Source organism: Haliaeetus leucocephalus, unplaced genomic scaffold, assembly GCF_000737465.1.
Source record: "Haliaeetus leucocephalus isolate CR32 unplaced genomic scaffold, Haliaeetus_leucocephalus-4.0 Scaffold439, whole genome shotgun sequence".
Taxonomy (NCBI): domain Eukaryota; kingdom Metazoa; phylum Chordata; class Aves; order Accipitriformes; family Accipitridae; genus Haliaeetus; species Haliaeetus leucocephalus.
In genome coordinates, this window is record NW_010972875.1 from 3,517,313 (window position 1) to 3,526,911 (window position 9,599).

Below are 9,599 nucleotides of genomic sequence, written 5' to 3' on the forward strand. Positions count from 1 at the left end.
TTCTCAAAATGCCAACTTAAACTTCCACTGTCCCGTCAGATTGCAATCCTGTGGATGATTCCTGAAGTGTGGAGACTGTGCAACTCATATGAGGTACCAGATGTAATAAGGCTGTGCTGGAGGTAATTTGGTCCAGTTCAAGTGACCCACAGCACTTAAACTGCAGCCTGGTCCTTGCCTATGCTCTAACCTTCCCCCAGGACACTGTTTCTTTTGCACCTGCTTCTGCTCCTTGGAGGTGGTCCTCCTGAGCCCAGCTAGGTGGGTGACTCCTTCCCTTTCCCTCTCCATCCCAGAGGGACTCACACCTGAAGCTCTCCCTGCACATGCCAGAGGGGAGGAGGCAATGTTGCTGAGAAGGTGGAATAGCTGCAGACACTACCAGATTCTGTCACTGATCTGGGGGTATTTGCTTGAATGATGATATGGTCAGCTTGGGGAGCAGGACTTCACCTTTGTGCAGCAGCAAAATGTAAGTCATGTTCATTTCCACCTCGCTGCAACTGTGACTGTTACATTGCTATTCTGTAGCATGTATTTTCTTTAAAACCTAAAACCCACAAAACCCAGCCAAAACAAGAAGGTAATTAGCAACCAGATTTTTATGAGTATTGGCTTAAATCCATTCAATACATCAAGCCCTGCCTATAATGAAGGAGCATGGAACAATTACTGATTTCAGGAATTCCTGTCCATACAGGACATCTGAAAGGTTACAGGTGGTGAACTCAAAAGAAAGAAGCCTTGTAGGGATGCCGTGGGACCTAAAATTGCAGGTTTTGCACATGGATGATGGGGCTTTATCACAGACTGGAGAGAGACAATGGGCAGATTTGCAGTGGTTTGGCATCTAGTTTCGATTAGATGCTTTAGGATATTAAAAATGAGGCACTGAAGTATCATTATAGCTCTGGGCCATGGTCCTGCTGCTGCTGGTCTTGCTGAGACTGAGGCCTACGGTTGTGGCTTGCCTAGCAGCAAGCAAGCACCCTGTGGTTTTATTGCAGGATGTGTGAATAAATTGCTTTAGGTGGGGATGAATACAAGACAGAACAGAGTGATACTGGGTTTTTTCATTGCCTGATGTGTTTAGTGGGGATGCTTAGCTAGGACAGTGTGTATGGTTAGTGATTTCTCTATTCCCTCTATTTAAGGACTGTAGCTCCCCCCCCCCCTCCCCCCCAATTAAGCATTTCTTGACAAGTTTAGAGATGGCACTTGTAGAAATAGAGCATAGTGCTAGAATAGCTGCTTGGTGAAGCTCTGGATCCCGCCTAGGCTGCTGGCACTGGTGGGTGCTTCGTGCCCTGGGAGTAGGACCACTGCTTTGGAGGTGTCCCAAAGGTGTGTTGAGCTTACCTACAGCTCTGCAGTTCTCACGTGTTGACCCTTCAGGTGCACCCAGGCGTTATTGCTGAATAAACAAACACAGGCAATTTGTATTACAGAGACAAAGATTTCTCTTAAAATGGATTAAATCTTCAGGGAAAGGGAATAGAGAATTACTTTAATCCAGGAAGAGCTGTGGGGGGAGGGTGCGCCCAACAAAATGCAGCTTTGTTAGAATTTCGTTACTCTTTACCTGGTATGTGAGCCTCCCCTCTTTTTATCACTCCTATGGATTATGCTGTCTCACTGTAAGTAATATCTCTCCAAAGAGCAACTTTATCTATACCAAGTAATTGACCTAATTGCATGCTATTGAGAGAAAAGGGTTTCACTCTGGTACAGAGCTAGAAGTTCCAAGGTTCACCGCAAAACTGGGTGAAAAAGTATCTTATCAGGGATCTACACAGTCACTTGTAGTTTGCTCCTGTTCCCTTAAATACTGTCCAACAACTCTAGTTCCCACCTGAAATAAGTGGGTTTACTTTTATCACCTCAATATATAACAACTATGTGATGTTTTGCAAACCTCCTCCTGCGACAAGATCAATGCTAATTCCTTTTGCTGCAGTCAGTGGCTGTAGCACAGCCCAGCTTCTGTCTTGGCTTTTCTGCTTCAACCTCGCTGAGTTAAATGCCAGAGGTTTATTACGTGCTTTCTATCTGGGTTAATTTTTTGGCCTCCGAATCTACTAATTGCCGTTTGTAAATTTTCCTGGTGGTAAAGGTCACAAAGATAACTCGGCCCCTATAGCTTAACCTCTTGGTGCATCTCAGGTTATGAAAGGCAGTGTTGAAGTCTGCTGATTAAATTAATTACTCTTCTGAGGTTTCATCGTAAAGAAAAACTATTTTGCCTTTGTAGTTCATTTCCATCCAATTTTTTGCATGACATCTCAGAGCTGGGTTAGGAACCTCTAATTTTACTGGGCGCAATCAGATGGTAGAAACAGCTTTGTCAGACATAAACCCGATCCTGTACTGTCTGTTGCATAGGCGCCTTCCCCTACTTCATGAGACTGGAAACTATGCCGTTGCTTTTGTTTTCACTCTAAACTTTCTGCCTTTGCTAGGAACATCTTCAGGCTGATGAAATTGGAGCAAAGCCTGAGAATCAGTCAATGGTGTTTTGGTGCCTAAAGCTGCACCAGCCAGCACTCAGCATTCACTCGCGCCCCTGCAGACAACTCACTCATGAAAGTACGCGTTTGTGAGGGTCAGATTTGCTTTCCAAAGCCTCACCTGTGTACAAATAGGGGATTCGGTGCCCCAAACCAGCCTGTTCCTGCTTGAGGGAACCAGGAGCAAGTTAGCGCCAGCATGTCTTCATGGAAACCTGGGGTCACCCTGCTCCTTCCATCTGGCACCCCTTTGCTCCCTCACACTGAAATGCACGGGACCGTCTCTGCTGCTCTTTCTGGAAGTCACACTGGCAGAGTCCAGCAGGGCAGGTAGAGCTGAGTTAATCCCAAATCCTGCAGAATGGCCCTTTATGTGAGCTGTTGGGAGCACGTGTGGGTGGAGGATGCGCAGAAGCGGATGCCCCTGTACTTTCTGCATGTTGTCCCCTTCAGCTCATCTTTGCCGAGGTGGTCCTCCTGTGTTTTATCACTGGGGACAGCATTGCAAAGGTGGCATCGCAGCTTTTCTGGAGCTGTTGCAGGATAGCTGGTGGTGGTGGTGGTGTGCTAGAGACTTACTGAAGTTTAGAAAGCTCTCCAGAGCAGCTGGAGCAGAGAAGATCACTACCTGCAGAGGCAGTCAGCCCAGGGACATACATGGGTCTCGGCTATCTCTTCTTATCTTCTGGGGTCCCTATGGACTAGCATTGCATCCTTGCCTTTCCTGCCGGGAGCATCTCTGAGGCAGCTGCAGCAAAGCCACTGTGCTACCTGTAAAATGTAGCTTATGAGATTAAAACTAGGGCGTAAAGTACACTTATGGCTATATGAATCACAAGGCAAGATGCAATCCATTACATTAAATAGGAGAGTCCTGAAATGCTTATGCGGGTTCATGGAAAATAAGTAACAATGTGAATTTTTTCATCTGCAAAGCACTTTGGATGTACTTATGTAGTTGCACGAGTGAATCAGCTAGATGCCGATCTGTATCCCGGTACCGTACCCCAGCTCAGGCAGTGGGGCCGGGGCCTCTGGTTGCACTGGGTGTGCTCTGCCAGGGTGCTGCGGCTGCAGCCCAGGGCCTGACCCCCCCAGGCCGCCCTCCTCTCTGCAAGTCCAGGCCCGCGGGGGTTATGCAGAGCGTATGGAGGAGGAACGTACACTGTAACATCTGTGTCCCGTTGTACTGGGGAAAAGCTGATTTCAGCTGTCTCCGGCCCCTTTGCTGGATTATGTTTTAGCACAAAATATGAATGCAATGACCAAATGTACCTTAAAGCAGCTTTTCAGGCAGCACGTGGTGGAAGCTAGGGCAGCTTTAGAAAAAAAGGGTCTCCAAACACAATCTAAATGCAACATTCAAAATTATTCTTAAAGAAATGCATTTGCTTATCTTCCCTTTCCGGAACATCCAGTCCTCATGTCTTCTCCTTTTTTACTCACTCATTGCATATCATTTTTCCAAAGCCCAACTTCACAGCTCCTCTGCTCCATCATTTCCCAACTCGGAAATCATTTGCAGCATGACATCGGTACTTGATCTCGGATAGATGAGATTCCCAAATGAAGCCAGCCTTCATTTTACCATGTGCACAGGACATCCTGGATACATGAGCAGTACTATGCCCAGTATGTCCATTACATCTGCTCCATTTCTGCCAGCTGTCAGGCTATATTCCTAACCAGTACAGTGTTCAGGCATGATCTGAATAGCCTGAACACCTATGGCAACCCCTGGCACTGAAGATGTTATCTACCTGCCAATGCAAATCGCTTTCTGCAATAGTGGGTATGTTGTAAGCTTTAATTGTTCATGTGGGCAGAGTGTGGCTGCTATTTCTCCATATGCTAATCTTGAATTGCCTTGTGGAAAGTAGCTCTTTCACCAATAACTCCTTCTTTAAAATCAATGGCAACAAATGACAACATTTTCAAAAGTGATCAAGATGAGATTTTTAAGGGCACATTGCTCTAAAATGAGTTTAGTGTCTCAAAAATTGTTTTTGCTTAAGCACCAGAATGAGGGCTAAACCTTCAGAATTGCAGACCAGCTGCTGCTGGATGGGTCAGCTTGTCAGTGAAACACAGATCGTCTGCCACGCTGTCTCCAAAGGTGAATGCTCCTTCCCATGTTCCCCACAGTGAGCCATTGTCCTGCTTTTATGTTTCAGGCCCAGGAAAGTCATGTATAGTTTAAATGGAAGCAACTGTGTGACAGAAAGTACAAAGTACCTATGCAGAATAAAAAGGAGGGATGGCTGATTGAGCTGCCTTCAGTTTGATTTGAGAGAGAGTACTTGGCAGAGATGTCTGTTGACAGTTACTAAATAAACAGAAAATATGTTCACCTGCAGAAATCCCCTGAGCTGGAAGTGCTTGGAGGCTGGAGGAGTGCTTGGGCACAGTAGATAAACTTGCCCTGTTCTTTTTCTTCCCTGGCTATTGACTTCTGTCATTGCTGGAGCCTAAATCTTGGGCTAAATGGATCCTGTATCATTCTCGGCACAGCTGCCCATAAGTTCTGAATGTGCAGTTGCTAAAGAGATGGAAAGATCTTCCTGGACAATTCGTGAATTCTCTGTAAATGGTGTGGAAGTAAACAGATACCATCACTCTGCTGCTTCTATGCCATTCATCTTGAGCTACTTTGAAACACCATCTTCTCTCTTAGCATTCCTTGTAGTAGCAAGCAAGTTAGGTAAATTCAAGCTACTTTGCAGTTTGGGCTGAGCAAGCATAGAAACGAAAGAGTTTAAAGTAGGCACAGTTGTCTCTCTTCCGGCAAAAAAACCTGCATACTATGTTGGACCAGAACAGCCATCACATGAGGCTCCTTAGAGTGGGAATGTCCAACCAAAAATCAAAATTTCACACGAGCAGTTGCTTTGGTAACAGACCGCTAGCAAGCTGTCATCCAGCAAGCTGTCAGGGTAAGTCTTCCTACCAAGCGGGGAGGTGTTGGCAGCTCAAACTTGCAAGACCCATCCTGCAGGAGCAGAAGCAAGGGGCCAGGGCTGCAGTACGGGGGCTGACGCTACAGCTGCCCAACGCTGCACTGCTCGCTCGACACGTGTGCGTTTGTCCTGCTTGGGATGCAGCTCAAGTGGATGCCTCTGAACAGCTTTTTGACAGAAATCTTATAATGGTTTGCCCAGCTTTATCATTTGCTAGTTCCTGTATCAGTTTATCCTTGACATTGATCCTTTTACGTCTGTTTAAATGTATCTATTTCCAGCTTTCATCAGTTTGAGCCTCACATTTCTGAAAAAAATGTGCTTTCTTACACCAGTCACTAGTTTTCCAAAAGTTGCTTTCTTACTAGAAAATTGTAATCTGCTTTATTTACCCTTCAATTAGAGATATTGGCTCATTTGGATCTGGCTCTCATTTTTGATCAATAGATCCTACGACAGTCATCAAAAGCTTTTGTTCCACCTGATCAAAGCAGAAAAGTAAAATGTAGAGAATCACCTCCATTTTCCTTAGCAGGCCTCTGCTTTTTGAGAAGGAAAGCACTGTTCCTTGTCCTCTCTTCTTATCTACTATTAAATCTTATCTTTTGGGTTGCCATTATCTTCCTGGTACAAGCAAAGCCCTAATTACGCTGAATTTCTGTATTAAAAACACTGGGCAGCAGTGCCTTAGCCAGTCCTGCCACTTCTGCAGTGAAACAACTGCTTGCATAAAGCTGCCCTTGTTTCCCTTGTTGACCTCTTGCAGGTTTTTCCACTCTACCTTCACTTTTTTCCTTCCCCCTTCTGTTTTCATTAAAAGAGTAGCTTTCATCTTTTGTTTCGGGAGGTGTGTCTTCCCATGAACGCTCATGTGCTGGCCCTTTTGTACTGCTTTCACGTCAAACTCAACAGAAGTGGAAAACTTGCTGGGAGCAAGACCTGAGACCTCTAAGCCCTGTCTGACCCCATGACTTTGTCCTGCCCATCACATGGGGCTTGTAACATCAGGCTCCAAGGAAAAACGTTCTGGAATTGCACGTAGATGCAATTTTGTCAGATAATGAGTATACTCCCACCCCTTCTACTCACTATGGGATTTAAACCTTTGGGGGCTTATGAATTGACCCAATTAATAAATAGACAGGTAACAATTAATTTAAAAAAAAAAAAGAGAAAGAAAAAAACCTGTTCTGGTAAGACTGCAATCAACAATAGGAAAAGATGGAGGGACTCTAGGAAAGCTTGCCAAGCTTAATTTAGAATAAAGCTTTTAAGTTTGTAATGAACCATCAGAAGGCTATTCTGAAGTATATTTCTGGCAGGCATGTTCTCTTTTTTTTCCTAGCATAACATGTGGTGCCAGGATGTTTGAGTAGTCTCTTCTTAAAGACTTGTCTTGAAATATCCAAAGTCATTGAGTTATGAATATTTAAGATTATTATATGTGATCACTTATCTTATACAGGCCGTTTCAGGGTGTTCCTAAGTTTTGCCAAAGTCAAATTTTAAAACGCTTTTTGGTAGGAATTTTCCATGGTCATGGTAAGATGAGAAGAAAATACTTCTGCGGAGGCGCAGTCTGAGCAACACCAGTCAAATCAGACACAGAGGCGTGATGCCACAGGAAACTTGTTCACCTTTCGGTTTTCATTAATTTTTTTGTCTGTTCCTTATTCAAAGGCAACGTAACCTCTGAGGATGACGACAGCCAGGTCAGCTCTCCCCGCAGCTCTCCCCGTTTGCAGATGTGAGAACCCATTTCTCAAGTGAACCGGAGTCAAACCTCTTAAAGGTGAGGGGGTAATTGCGGTGTCTGTGGGAGTGCTGCCATCGGCAGGATTCCAAGACGACGGCAGGAGAAAGTTGGGGGGAGCAGCAGTGGGGGCAGCGCTGTGGTGTGAAAGAGTTATCGGCGCTTGATCCTCCTCTCGCTGATGTGCTTGCCGCCAGCCCTATGGCCCTTCCTAAGCCTTGAGGAGATGCGTAACGCCATTACGCAAGCAGCAGGAGAGACTCGGGAGAGCAGATGAGCAGAGGCTGGTGGAGCAGGCCCTGGGAATTATCTTTGGAAAAAAAACTACTCGCAAGCATAAATGGGAGCAGGAGAGCTGCCAGTTAATAAAAATGGCTCGTAGCAGGAAATATCGGGGCTGAGCGCCAGCAGCCTCACAGGAAGAGTCACAGTGCAGTTATAAGAAGTGGCATCGCCCTATTTCATCTACAAGATGTTTTCTGTGCCGCAGGTGGGGCTTTCAAATTGCTCAGCCGCGCTCACCTGCCTAGGGCATCGCTAGTTGTGTGTTTTTCATGTGCTCCTGCCACTGTGCCCTCCCCATCGCCCCGTGGATGGAGGCAAGCTGAGACGGGAGCAGACGCTGGGCTGCTCCTGGGGAGCTCCCGTGGGCTGCACGGGCTCTCCCCTCTGCCTCCTGCCTGTGCCAGCGCAATGGTTCACGTGGGGACGTGGCAGACCGCATCAGGAAGCTGAGCCTCGTTAAACACAAGCCCTCACTCCTCCCCTCTGCCCGTGCCGGCCGGTGGGGGCTGGCAGAGCCAGCACCGGGGCGGCAGCAGCGGTTCTCTGAGGATGGTCGCGGGTGCCTGGGGTGCGTGGCTCGCCTGCTCTTGCTCTGGGCTGCTCAAAGCTGAGCCAGCTCCGGTCTGGAAACCTGGATGTCATGCTTTCATAGCACCTGGGATGAAACCCCCTGCTTAGCCTGTGCAGATGCACAGCTAGCATGTCCCAGGGGATAGCAGCAGTACCTTTACAAAGGTACTTTTCAACTTTAGCTGTTATCTTGCTTAGGCCAACATTTCCATGGATTGAGCAGACTGTAGCAAAATGCTGTTTAAATAGTCAGACTAATGTTGCCCTAAAGGAGATATTGGTATGTGTTAGCATGTGGGAGTGCAGCCAAACAGAAAAAACAAAAGCAAAAAACCACAGCTCTCGGAAATCAGCGGGCATGTCACCCTCAGTGCTGGAGAAGGCGATCTCCAGTGACTGGCACTCTGACAATGGTTATCGCACCCGACAGTCGTTTCTGGGGCGGTTCTCCGTGCTAACAGGAGAGTCGCAGCGTGTACCCTCGTGGGCAGGAGGGACTGCGCTGGGGCGAGTCATGGGCATGGTCTGCAGAGTTTCTGCACATCTGTTTCCATCAACGCCTTCCCAGCCTGTGTCCTCATCTCAGCTGACAATGCTGACTAACCATTGCCTCACCAAGGATGCTTCCCCACTCATAACCTGGCCTAAAGTGTCTCAGAGGCGTGGGCTGGCCTTGTCACTGTGGGGGCTGCACGCTGGTCCCCAGGGACGCTCCGGCAGGAGGGAGGCACTGAGTTCACCCCAGCCTCTCCGTGCCGGGGACATGATTCACACTGCCGGTAAAATGGTTGGGAACATGTTGCCGGTCCAGGGTGGCGGCAGCCCTGTGCTGCCGGTTGGGACGAACCAGCTTTCCCTACCCCAGTACACCGTGGGCACCCAGCTTTCATTTCAAAGTTGATGGTATTCTGGAGGTGAAGTGAAAGTTGTAAAGCTTGCTGCTTTCCAGGGCAATACGGTGTTAAATAACTTCCTAACGACTTACGTGTGGGTAGTTGCTGCTGCTTTAGCTCAAAAAGCAGTTAGCTTTTAGAAAGTTGTTATTTGTACTCTGGTTGCAAAAGCAAATGGTGGGCAATCCTCACCTGCAATGAGTTGATATGTCCCTAAATGCCACAGCCAGGGAGAAACAGCAAAGCTCACTGAGAGTTTTCAAGCTAGGGAAGGGTATTTGGTTACGAACAGCTGCCCTATCCCAGCCTTCCCTACGTTAAACCGCTCTGGTTTGGTTTGGTTTTTTTCTCTTGTGGGCAAATCATTTACTGTAATTTAATGATCACAACCACGTAAAATTCACTTCCTTGTGGTAAAAAAAAAAAAAAAAAAAGGATTAAATATCTCAGTTTATCTTTCCACGTAGGTCACATGGCCAGAGCTGGTTGTAAAATGTTGAAAAACTAGTTTGGGGTATACCCAGTGCCAAGTGCTGTACATTTCCGTATTCTCCCTTCCCTCCTATCGCTCACAAAGATGCCACAGAAAGACAAGGAAGTTTGCTTTTTCAGGGAGTGGATTTATTTATTTTTT